We start from the raw sequence: 11,207 nt of genomic DNA on the forward strand, positions 1-11,207 counted from the left end.
ACAATGTATTATTTCCATGTTTTTAACCTAGTCGATAATAAGTTACTATGCAAACTAGAGATGAGGGAGTGGAACCACTTGTCAATGGTTTAGGTTCCGGTTTGCTAATGTATTGTTTACAAGGGTTTAGGTTCAGTTTAGGTTAAAAATATATATATTTTCCTGTTTAAGTTTTGCAACAGTTCGAGCAAGTTACCCTGCTTGAAACGGTTTGCATTTTTTCAATCAGTTTAAATCTTGTTTTGTTCAACTTTATTTCTACCCATTATCCACACATCCTTTATTGTACTCCAAAACACTTTTAATAGTGCAAGATATAACACCTTATAATTAGTTATTTTTGACACACACTTTATCTATTATCCTACATAGACTATGGTATGTTATTCTAAACAATTTTATGGCGGCTATTACAAAATATAATAAAAGTTACCTGTTTCAGTTCTGGTTCAATTTCTTAATTGTTAATCATTTTTTCTTGAAGCAGTTTTTATTTAATTGTGTGTCACAGTATTCTAATAATGAGGATTAGTACTGTGAACTGTAAAAACAAACACTTTTAAAAACATTTGAAAAAAGTTTTAAAAACACCAACATCCCATATAAATAAATACACTGTTTAATGATTTGGTGTAAAAACTTTAAAGTGATTTCGCTCATTGTTATGAGGTGTTTTTGGTAGATTTTGTTAAATTTGACATTAAAAACAGGGATACTAAGCATCCACACAAAAAAAACAAAAACAATGTAGTTTGTTTTGAAATACCTTTTGTGTCTGTTTGATTGCTGGAATCTTTTGTTACTGGTATAATATTGCTTGTAACAGTTACAATGGTTTACAGAATATGTGCACTGGAAATAAGTAAACAACAAATGCAAAATCTCAAACACCAAAAACATGATGCTTTGGGACTTGGCCCTTTGCTTGTATACATTTCTATTGTTGCATATGCACAGTCTTTGTTACAGAAACTAATCAGTCATATCAGTAACTGAAACAACAAGTACTTTTATCGGCACTTTACACAAAATGTATGGCAAATTGTATGGCAAGTTCAAATCGAATATTTCGTATATATAAGGTGTTTTTCAACGTTAGGTATGATTTTGCAATCATGTACTTTATAAAGCTACCATTTTGCCACAACCTTCATGGTAGTTGCGTTACAACTGTTAGTTATACATTTAAACTGTTTTTGCATTTTTTTGCAAGAAAAAAGTTTTGCTGTAAGTAATAAACTTAATATTGACCTGACTTATTCAAGATAAATTCAGTATCCAGCAGGAAAATGTGGTAAAGTTCTATTGCTTATTGGCTTTGAATTTTTACAGGCACAGAAAACCAGTCAATATGTCATAATATTCAAGAGTATTACACACTTTGTGTTTACAAGAGGATAATAATAAAACAAATCACAACCATGTCGAAGAATATTAATTAAAACATGCGTATTAATAAAATACGTATTACTTATTAAATACATTTTATCTGTGAGCTTCAATGCTAAAAAGCGTAGAATATTGTGTTAACATTACAGAATCACTGGTGGGTTTCTGTCAAAAGAAAATTTGAAAACACTTACCGAAAACTTGTTACTTCGCACAAACCGCGTGTTTCAAACTGCATTATTAACTAATATGCTTTCCTTCATAAACTATTTAAAACAGCAGTTAAATAAAGCACATTAACATTTTACAAATTAGTTTTATGCCAGAGACCGAAACGCTCGTTTGCAAACTCGAGTTTTATTGTTTACCTTTTAAGATTTCTATGAACAAAACAAACCGATTTAAAAAAGCAAAGAAATCAAAAATTCAGGGCAACTTTCGAGCACCGAAACAAACGTGAGTTATCAAGTGATTTGTTTTATGTACTATTGAATTTGCCCACATCGCATGTAAACGTTTGACGAAATTTGCGACAAGAACTAAACCAATTCAGTAAATTCATTATTATTTTAGGGGGGTTGATGCGCAACAGTCGAATAGCTATGTGTGTTTTTAACCTTGGGTAATAGGCTACAGTGATTCGGGTTTGACAGTGACTACAGTGAACCGGGTCAAATTTGCGGTCCATGTGTTTTGTTTTGTGTAGTTTGTGTTCATTTTGACTCTGGCAATCTGAAATGCCTAAAACATGGAAATCAAATTATTTTGGTCAAAACCCAAGCAGGCAAATAGGATTTGCAACAAGAAATTTTTGGTAATATTTGACTTCTCGGTAGGTTAGAAATGTTTATGTAATGGTTTAACTACTTATCTCAATGTGCGCTCAAATAAAAAAGGTATTGATTCCGCACAAAGCTAAAAGCTTATAACAGCAGTAAATTGTCGTCAGTAAATTAACACACAAATTAATTTTCCCGTCTTTTAATCTTAAGGATAATAAATATTTCGTAACAATTTATAAGCGCACGCTTAAACTCTGTTTTGTAGTAATATATTATGAGGTGAAAAGTCAATGTTTTGATTAATTTATTTAAGATTAAGAAACTTAAATCAGTTTGCTACCGTGCTAATAGAGACCAAAAAACACTGATCCATTACCAAAGTTGTGTGGCCTTTCCATTGAACAATCCGTTTTAAACCGAAGTTTAAGACGGTTTTTATGCAATATTCGTTGCAAAACGTCGCACAACTAAAACACTTGGTCGAGAAACAACGCTACAGACAAATCTGGTTAATTGCACAAATATTTACTAATAAAAACTTTGGGTTATTTTATGCGATTAATCGGATTGTGCAATTATCTGGATACTGTACAAACAGCACAACAGAAGTTCTCAATTAAATTTCCCAAGATGAAATAAATATATTGTTGTGGCAAATGGCAATTGTCACCCGTGACAGAAATGTTTTTTCTCCCGATTTTGGACCAAAAATACATATAAATCATAACAACATACGATTAACGTCCACACTACAGCGCAGAATGTAACTTGACCATTCCTAACTGCTGTGCTAGCAAAAGAATACGGCACTGCTGTATTGCTCATTGACCTTGAACTTTTATAGCCAGGACCAACCAGTCAATGTGTCATAATATTCAAGAATATTACAATAAGTCATCGCATTTTAACCTTACATAAAAGGCACACATAAAACAGCGCTACCCGAACCAGTGTATTAGTAAACAAAAACCAACAAAAAACGTGCAACGTACAAGGCCTAGGCGTCGGTAAAATTATGACGCGGAATGGTTTTGAATTGAGTAAGTAACTTACGTAAGGTGAAAGAATGCCAAAGAAACTCTACATTTAGTCCCCTTGGTGAGTTAACAAAGTACGAGAATCTAAGTTAGTGCGTAAATATATTACTCGTGCAAAACAAAACGCAGTGACGTTTGTCTTGTGAAACTGGCATTTCCGTGTGTTAATAGAAGACCCCTCGTTTTTGCAATACATCCTGGCAGTTTAGTTGTGTACAAACATGATTGTGTATTAACTTTATTACATGAACGAAGCAGTGCGTACCTGATAGATAATAGCATAGGCTTCTTTTTTGCAAGCACATCCTGTCTGTTGTTGCAAACATGATTTCATGGCAAGTTTATAACCCCAACGAAACAGTTAATGATTTACCAGTGTTTTGTGCGCTTGATTTGCACCTTGAGTGTTACCAGGCTAAAGTTGTTGAAAGCATGGCGCAGTAGTAGAGCTGAAAGCTTTCTATAAAGTTTGCTCAAGTAAATGAAAAGAAATACTGCGTTGGAAATGTTCGACCTTCAAAGCCCTGGTGTCGTATTTCAGTGGTACATCATCACTTTTGAAGCGAATTGAAGCGTGTCTTTTAACACAAGTTTGCAGTGTACTGACGGGCAAGGGCGTTTTTATATTCGGCGGCAAATAATAATGCGACTTGGCACTTACCTGGGATTGTTTTAGAAATTCAAGACAGAATAATTTAGCTGATTTAGTTAACTATTTCAGGTTTTATAAGATTTTGTGTCAACTTTGTTTCTGGTTATTAGTTTGTTAAGCGATATATTTGTTTGCACGTTTATTTTACAATTTGTAAATTAACATTTAATCTTGTCATAGTATAGGCTAGATCTAAAAGCAAATAACGTGAGATACTCAAGCTAATAATAGTCAAATCTTACACAGTGACATAACCTGTACATAACAGTGGTTTTGAAATACGTATTCAAGTAAATATGTTGCAAATACGGCGGCCTTGTGTCCATGTTTTGCAAACCGTCTCATTTGTTGTGCATTTGTTGGACGTTGTTAGTAATGATTTAGCAGCGTTTTGAGCGCTTGATTTGTACCTTAGTGTTTCATGGTTAAGTTTGTTCGTGTGACAGCTGTCAGTTTGTTGTAACAGAACCATGAGGTTTAGTTATGAAGCAAATGCAAATGTGTCTGGCCAGTATTATCTTGCAGTATAACACTAACAAACTGTCGTCGTCAAGATTTGACACTCTTTAACTTAATCGGTTGCTATATTATCGTTGAAGCTAATTAATGGTGCTTCATAATTTTAAAGTTTAGGTTCAAGTATTATTTTAGTATAATCACACAAATAAGCAGGAACGAACTTTACATAGACAAAGCAGTAAGGAAAGTGATGTTTCCGGATTTAAACAACAGGGCTTTTTCAGCCAATCAAAAACGAAATTTCTGAATTTCTTACGGTTTTTCGTTTGTCGTTACGTCACGTCTAGGTTGCCAAGCAGTTACTTTGACGGGTTTGACTAAAAGTCTGAGTGGGCTAACTAGCCTGATTCCACGACAGTGTTTCACCATAGTATACTCACATGGTAGTCCAGCTATTGTATTGTCGGATGCTTGCATTGAATTGGATGCTTTAAGAGAAGGAAAATGGCAAATCTGAGTTTGTATGGTCGGTTTTATGCACCAACCTTGTGTTATATTACTAAGTTTGGTTGTTATTGTGCTGTTGGAGAGTATTTAATGTAGGTTTAATCTTTTTAGTCCGTCTTTAAACGCGTTGAAGCCGCTTTAAACCACATCATTGTGATTTTACCTAAAATATAATTTACTGCTGATCAAATCAAAGTCTGGTGCAAACGAAACTTTCCTATACTGACTGCATCTTTGATAAACTAATGTATAACGACTTTTACACCGTACAGGAACTCTAGACAGACAAAAGGTCAAGCTTAAACGAAGATCATATTTGTTTCAAAGTTACTCATTTTAAACTGTCAAGAAAAGTTAGATTTCAAAAAGACCGGATTATGATCATTACAGAAAGTTTAAAGAACAGACCTTCCTAATGAGAGAATATGCAAAAGTGTGTTGTGGAGAAAAAAGTTTATTTGAAGGAGAAGTCAAGGCGCTGAACAATTGCTAGACAACTTAAACTAAAAAAAATGGTGCAGAAAAAAAATCAAAATACAATGGTAAGTAACATGAAGTTGAACACAATAGAGCATTTTGAAGGTGATGTTTTGTTCAAGATAAAAAATAAGTTGACAAAAGAAAGCAAAATTGTTAGCAAGTTGTCCACTATGCAACAACAGGGCTAACTGATTTCTTCAATGGAGCAAAAGTCTGGAGGCCTTACTTCATTTATCTGAGTACCTTCAACTTTTACAAAGTGTGTACATTAAATGCCGGACAGAAAGTTTTGGCCAGCCAACAAGCTGGATTTTTAGTGTATTGCAAAAGTTTTATGATCTTTGTTATCAAAGTTTCCAAAATAGGACATGTGATATGCTAGAAGTTGATGTGGATAAGAAAGAAGGCAATAGTTTAGATTTTTTTGTTTACATTAACCAAAAAAATCTTTTCGAAAATGTTCCTAAATCTACCAAGCAATCCAAAAGTGTTAAGAGGGGATCTGAAAAATAAATCATGCTTTTAAAGTGTCTGTACTTTCTGCACAGTGTGCTTTTTTAGCGGTGGTACTAAATACCGCATGTGGCCGCATGTTATCACACGGCAGGAATCTGTGAAGGACTTAAATATGCTTTTGCCAAAAAATAATTTTGCGGACTTTTGAAAGCGCTGACGGTTAGAGCTATTAGGGTTGGGTAAAGGTTTGAAATTAAAATCAATCTAGAATCTGGTCTATTTTACCCCTAATGGGGCTGGATTTCTAACATTTCACATAACATGGTGTATTTTAAGAGGAATCACATGCATACACATGCGGCCACATGCGGCCACATGCGGCCACATGCGGTATTTAATGCCACCCCTTTTTTAACACATTGCAAAATATGGAACGATTTAATTTTTAGGTTCTTGTTAATAATAATGTTACAACTAACAGTAGGCTACTGTGAAAAAAACATAGTGAGTGAGAATTATAATGCCAAGTGATTTACCGAGGCTTGGAATTAAGATTTTTAAAACTGAGGCTGTAGACCAGTGATTTCCAAACCTGTGTGTCGCGAAATATTCGCTTTTTTTTAACGAGGAAGAATTCCCTGGTGTTTTAGGACTTGATAACAAAATTCTATCTGCATGGCAACGTTTAGCTCATATTTTTTATTGGTAATGAAAAGCATCCTTACCCACCACAATCAAGTTGAAAATTATCATTCTTAAAACAACTTTTGGTATGTTTAACTGCGAAGTGTGCTGCGGATAGAAAATTTAGTTATTTAATGCGCCGTCTGATTAAAAAGTTTGAGAACCACCGCAGTGTATACAGCGCACAATGATTCGACCTATATTAAGGTATCATTAGTGCAACTGATGATAAGACATGTGTCATATTGGCTAATATAGCCATCTAATGGCCCTCCAGTTTGTTTGCAGTAACAGGATTCCCTAACAAAGATTTGACACTGGCTGTCTATAAATTTTTAAAATACACCTTAAAGACAGTGACGGATTAAGAGTCTGCTGGCCTGTAGGCACATTTTATAAGTGTCCCGAAAATCAGGGTTGCCAACTAAAAAATTAGAATTATCAGTGTTGCCAAATCATTGTCACAAAGTAAAATGGCCTGGATTTTTGACTGGCCTGCAGGCACGTGCCTACTTTGCCTAATAGTTAATCCGGCACTGCTTAAAGAATTTGTACAATTAAAAACTATAAACGTTTTATTGGCTCTGCATACATTAAACAATAAACCCAATAACTAAAAAACTTTAAAACAGACACAGATTTGTCGCCAGCGGCTTATAAAAAGTAGCTGTTTACCACAAACAATACATGAAACAAAATTTCAGGCGAAGTGCAGTGTCAGTCATGCATAACCAAAATGCTCAAGATAATAAAAGAAACGGGAGGAAAAGAGGAGCTGGACTACCATGTCAGTAATACTAACTTAGTATAGGTTGGTTTTACAAAATATTTTTTGGACTGACTTCTCCGATCAGTGTTTGAATTCACTGTGTATCGCAGGAGGCTGAACTATCGCCATGGTTGTTTGTTCAATGCCTGTGAATTGCCAATGAAAAGAACATGACTTGGGTGATTGTCGATCGGAAAATGCCGGACTTCGGTGATTGTCAGTTAAAGATGGCTTGCGTAAAGCGTTTTAGAGAAGGCCTGGGTTGGGTTGTAACGTTTTATTCGCTTATTGACGCAAAGCGCCACATAAAGTAATGAAAAACTCGGGCACTAAATTACAGAACCACCTTATTGTCCGGTCAATCCCGGATTACTGCAGAAGAAAAACACAAACTCCAAGCATCCACAAAACGCACTTCACCCACCTACAAAGTATGGAACATACCAACTGTTTGGCCACAGGGGCTTGTGAACTAATTTTGTCTTTATAAAGTCAAAGCAAACATTCTTAGGATTCGAAATTATAACAACACATCATGGGATGGGATAAAGCCAAACTAACAAGCACAAAGTAAAATCAGGCAGCTCAAATACATTCAGTTAAATCAGCAGTTTATAACTTACTACCTGCTAAAAACAGTGTTTAAATAAATTTCTTGCTTAAAGAGCTTCGATCCTTATTACTAGGGCAAGTGTTTGTTGCACTAAAATCGTGAGAAAGTTGCACTTAATTTTAACATAAGTTGCATTGATGCACAAGTTTTTAAAATTATTAGGGTATGAGATACTCGAAATGTTCCGTTGTATAATCAAACAGTTTCAGATTTTAAAATTTCTAGAAACAGCTTATTACATCATACTACACAAATTCTGAGTATTTAAGAAGCTGCTGGAAGCTGCAAAAAAGTTGCAAAAACTTGCCCTACTTATTACACATGTCGGTATCATACATGCACACACCACGAGGCAATTCTTAAACTGATGACAAAAAAACATGCCAAGCAGATAATTGACATCACCCAATAGACAGTAATTGTTATTTTGGCTATTGCGTCACAGGAAAATTGTTACGTTTGCCTGACGCATTAAAATCCACACAGGTTGGTAAAAATCGACGTAACACGGGTGATTGTTGATTCTTTTTAGAAGGCATGACTTGGGTTATTGTCGAAATGTAAAGGCCTGACTTTCATGAAAAAGCCATGACTTTCGCAAATGCCGACTTAAGATGGCTTACGGAAAGCGTCTTCAGAGAATGCCTAGCTTGGATGATTATTGATTGTCACTGACTGCGCAGAAGATTAAGAGAAAAAGCTTTTGCAGTAATGCATTAACTCAGTAGGTCTCAACTGATGCTCCATGGATGGCTAGTGGTCCATAATGACCACAGACGTCCACTGAATTGAAGTAAACTGAAGATGATTGCTTATACCAGGGGTGTCCAACCCGTGGCCCGCATCAGGAAGGTTCTAAATGGCCCGCGGCGTTATTTTCGAAATGACTTATATTATAATCTTAATCGCCTACGTAATTTAACTTACATTGCGAGAAATCGACATTTATGGTTACTTTATTTCTTTTTTAGTAGAGCAATACACACTGTTTAAACTACTTTTATTGCATCAAAATGCAAATTGTTACGCATCACATTTTTCACATTATTACGTCCACATTTTTTTCTCAAGTTTGCAGTGATTATAGATTATGTCAAATAGAAAACGAAAAGCAAGCACCGCTAACAGAATAATCTAAGAAAGGTAGACATGTGAGGACTGTTTTGTAGATGTCGACAATAAGCCAATTTGCCTGGTACGTAATCAACCTGTATCAGAATGCAAAGAATACAACGTAAAGAGACATTACGTCAGCAGACGTTCATCAGCTTATGATAAATATCAGAATGAGTTTAGAAAAGATAAAGTGAAAGAATTAACAAAAGTTCTTCGTGGACAGCAAATGTTTTTTTTTGGAAGTTTCTTTGCAGCAGGAGTCGGTTGTGAAAGTGAGTTACTTGGTGGCAGAAATAATAGCAAAAAAATCATTTGCAGATGTAGAATTTGTTAAGGAATGCATGGTCGTGTTGCTGATGTCATATGTCAGGAAAGGAAAGAGACATTTGCTAAAAAAGGCTGTCAAGACAGACCATAGCAAATTATACAGAAGAAACACTAATTGCAAAAGCACAAACATTTTCATCATATTCTTTGGCGCTGATAAAAGCACCGATGTCAAGTCTATTGCTCAGTTGGCACTCTTCGTGTGAGGAGTTTGCTTCGCATTGTACATCGTCCATCTCACTGAATATTGCCAAACTTGTTAGAGATAAAACAGTGCCAAACTTCACATTGAAATGTCGCCGTGTAGTAAAAATTTTGTTGACTTTATTGTATCTTCGTATGTTTGTTGTTCATATAATTGTAAACAAGGTTAATACACATTTCTGGCATTAGAGTTCCGGTGTGAGTGTTTTAATTCAACATTATAAGACAACCATTTGTAAGATTACAAATTAGCAGTAACAGTTAAGTGGCTCGCGCAATCATTCGTAAACCGCATTTGGTCCTTTTGTCAAAAAAGTTGGACACCCCCGGCTTATACTGAAAGAGGGTCAAAATGTTACTTGGTAAATTTTTTAACTCATATCTTGAAATTTGTATTTTTTAAGAATTATGTTTCAAGTCAAAATGCTTGTCGCGTATGTTTACTTCAATCTTGTTTAAAAGTGGAATGGTCCACAATATTATACCTGAAACGAGTTGAGAACCACTGCTTTAACGTATCGTTTACTATGTTTCAAATTTAAAAAATGTATTTTAAACAAAGCTACAAACGATCTAAATAATCTATCAGCAAACAAAAAGGTAATTCGCATTCATTTACAGCTTGCATTTAACACCTTGTTAACACAAAACGAAATCTGGTTTTTATTGAACGTACCATGGCCGGTTTTAGGCATATTTTACAAGCACAATGTTATTCCTTGATCAAACTTCTCCATATAAGGAACGAATCTATCTTCGGCACACGCAGCACATATATTGCATCTCAATCTGCAATCCCTTTACATTTACACCAAGGCGCTGAACAATCAGATTCTTAACCAGAAGTACGAAGCACCCAAGCAGGGGGTACGACATGCAGTGTGAAATTATACTATTTAGGCATATTTGTGAAGAATGCGTCACAAGTTACTTTGTTATATGCCCCGGGATGATTTGAATTGACTGATTGTTGGTGTGCTGTAAATATTGTTTAACTTACAAGACTGTTTTAATGCATGCATTCAACACGTAAGTTATAAATACACTGAGTTTGATTCCTATTATTACAACAAAATTTCATGAAAGCTCAAAAGGGTACGAGCGCTAAAAAAAGTTAAAAAGCACTGCTTTACTCCAAGGCGCTGAACAATCAGACCAGCCATTAATGGAGTGAGGAAATTTGTCGGCGATAGGAGTGATGATCCATTGAAACAAAAGGCGATTAATGGTTTTGTAACTCAACACTTTGCGTCAGTTTTTTTCTATCACAGTCAGGCTTTTCCCAATCGACAATCATGAAAATCAGGCTTTGCTCTATTGCAGGATATACTTTTGTTGGCTTATATAGGCGTTATAGCAACGTTAAGTGTAAATGTTTCACACATGTACATATATATGATCTCTTATATGGTGGCATAGTTGAAAGTGGAGACACGTTAACGGCAGGTTTGAACTAATTTAAACTGTAAAGTATCTGATGCATTATATAAACTAAGTAAAGTAGGTTGGCAATGTAAAAGGCATCTGGTAGTTAGCGCTTTTAACCTTCGAGCCAACAGCAAATATGTTTCCAATCATCTGATACTAAACTTTAAGAAACAAATCGACGTTTTGAAGTTACAAATCGGGTTCGACTATAAATGGCGTTATGTTTATTTTTAAACCTTATTACTGTTCATGCCAATGGGTTTGAATTTAAGAAATCCAATCATTTCGGAGCCAAACGCCTGCC

At 35.1% G+C, this 11,207-nt stretch overlaps 1 protein-coding gene across 1 annotated transcript in view; it reads right to left on the reverse strand.

Moving 5' to 3' along the window:
* The window catches only part of LOC145228644 (eukaryotic translation initiation factor 3 subunit B-like), a 112,893-nt gene extending 111,330 nt beyond the window's left edge, over positions 1-1,563 (reverse strand). The window contains exons 1-2 of the mRNA XM_080093840.1: positions 767-1,563; positions 434-541 (exon numbers count right to left, since the gene is read on the reverse strand). The gene's annotated coding sequence lies outside the window, so the exon portion shown is untranslated. The remainder of the gene's footprint in view (positions 1-433; positions 542-766) is intronic.
* Positions 1,564-11,207: the final 9,644 nt, after the last annotated feature.

The sequence above is a fragment of the Phallusia mammillata genome, chromosome 5, assembly GCF_965637545.1.
Source record: "Phallusia mammillata chromosome 5, kaPhaMamm4.hap1.1, whole genome shotgun sequence".
Classification (NCBI taxonomy): domain Eukaryota; kingdom Metazoa; phylum Chordata; class Ascidiacea; order Phlebobranchia; family Ascidiidae; genus Phallusia; species Phallusia mammillata.